Here is a 2306-nt window from a genome sequence, read left to right as displayed (position 1 = left end):
ACACTTCACAGTAATATTTTTATTATTATCCAATAATGTAAAGTACAAACGTACATGGATGCATGTATACAAATGTACATGATAAGCGGTTGAGTTAAGATTATAACTTTTAAAAATTTCTCTCCAAAATGTCAATAGCAGCTTGTATTTTAATGCAAGTGTTTATGCAATATGATTGTCCCTTTTTAAAAGTGTGATGCTTCTAAGAATAAAAACCAGTACAATTTAAAGTCACTTATGGTTCTGTATAAATGTATCCTCTAACACTTTTTTATAAAACAACGAAGATTTCCATTGAAAACCCTTGATCACTTCCTCTGTAGTCTGTTGCTGTAGCGGTAAAGTTGCTCCATAGTCTATGGAAATTGATGAATTCATTACTTTTCTAATACAAAGTCATCTGATGATGTGGCAAAGGCTTTTGTTAGAGCCCTATCGTTTTGGTGTGAAAATTCGTAAGTTAGAGGTAATGTTGTGAATTTCTATCATGCTTGCAATAGGTGATTTGTGGGACCTTATTATGTGTATGAAAGTTTTATTTAGTAATCATTCAAATACTTTTTTTTCGATATAATTTAACTCTATAACCATATTCCTATTTGGCACACATAAAGTGAGATCAAAACAAAATATTCTATCATTACATGCATTCAATAATACAAAATCAACTAATAAAATAATATTTTCTAAATTGAACTTTGGTTGATTATTATTTATTTATTTTTATTGAACTTTGATTGTCCAAAATTACACTGATTGCATCACAATCAGGCCAATACGGGCATTGTGTGAAATTCGCTAACGATGCACTGACTCAGCCAACGTGCTTCTTATTTGACAATATTTGTGTGTCATCGACATGGCGAAATTGTATACGAGTTGTTAAATGTATCATCTCAAAGAAAACGATTAAAATACATTTTTCTATATCCGTTTTTCTGTAGTTAGGACTCTATCTGATTTCATATTGATATAATATATTATTAAATATTGTAAAAAGTAACCACTGCACTCAACCCTTAGCATACCTAAACGCAAAATTAATACAATCCCGAGTAGCATTTACAATTAATGTATTGTAAGAATCGAACAGTAAATATGATATAGAAATCATAATACCTATTATAACCTCAGGGGTATAAAGCCCAGTTAATGATCGTACTTACAAACAAATCATGTTCAAAAACGAGATAAAAGATCTCGCCGTAGGACAAACAGACAAATTACTTAATTCGTGTCCATTGAATGTGCAATTACTATCGAACTTGAACCAGCTCGCTAATTAGCGGATTCATTAAGGAGCACTGTTTCGTAGGCAATCTTACACTCGTAGATAGCGTACCAAACATTATTCAAGGCGGTCTCCATACGTTTTGATTATTCAAGACTTTTATAAACTAAAATAAATATAAAGTTTAGTTCGAGGCTTTATTTCAATAGCAAATTGCTAAAAAGCCTCAGTCTCATCTCGAAATATCTCAATCTTTTATCATGTTTTAGTAAAATAGATAATTAACTATCCAACATAAAAATAATCATGCCTACTATTTAAGAAACAGCGAAAGAGGATAGATTTCCATAAATATATAAATAAAAAATCTTTCAGAAAACACTCTTACAGTTAACACTTGGCAGAAGTTATCTCTTGTTAGCTTTAAAAAGTTTATCTAGTAAGCTTAACACTTTTCGTCTTGAAAGTATAGAAAAGAGAATTGTCAACTATATTTAAAGCTTTTTAAACTACATTACTTTAAATTAATGATATAGCACAATAATCTCCATATAAAACGCCACCCTGTTCACTTAAGAACACCTGAGTGTTCAGTCAGGAATATTATTATTCGCTGCATATTGCACGTAGATTTCATTGTATATCTTTTAACGTACATAATATTATTGTACATTTTGTAACATCTTTCTTTTTCTGTGCTCCATAACTAATCGTTTTGATATACACCATACACACAGACCATGCTTTAAATGATACACTCTATATCTAAACTAAGCAAGATTATCTCAAAGATAAATAACAATGTATGGTCACCATACAAACTAAGGTTCCATAGCGTACTGGTATGTATTTACTTGTGTAATTAAACTTGTTCAGTGCCCGTGAAAATCTCAGGTCATTCACCGCATACAAGAAATTGCCTCAAATTATGTGCGGCAAGCAAAGCCGGTTAATTAATAACTCTAAATATTAATATTTCATTTAATTTTCATTTTAATTAATGAATGGTGTTTTTTGTTGTGTATTTCATTGTTATTTAGGATCGGTATGCGCATAATGATCTCATGGAAATTGA

Source organism: Colias philodice, chromosome 2 (genome assembly GCF_061535455.1).
Source record: "Colias philodice isolate Cphi_HAF_F1 chromosome 2, ilColPhil1 Martin Lab GWU primary, whole genome shotgun sequence".
NCBI classification, from domain to species: Eukaryota; Metazoa; Arthropoda; class Insecta; order Lepidoptera; family Pieridae; genus Colias; species Colias philodice.
The sequence above is the reverse complement of the archived record's forward strand: the minus strand, read 5'-3'. Positions refer to the sequence as shown.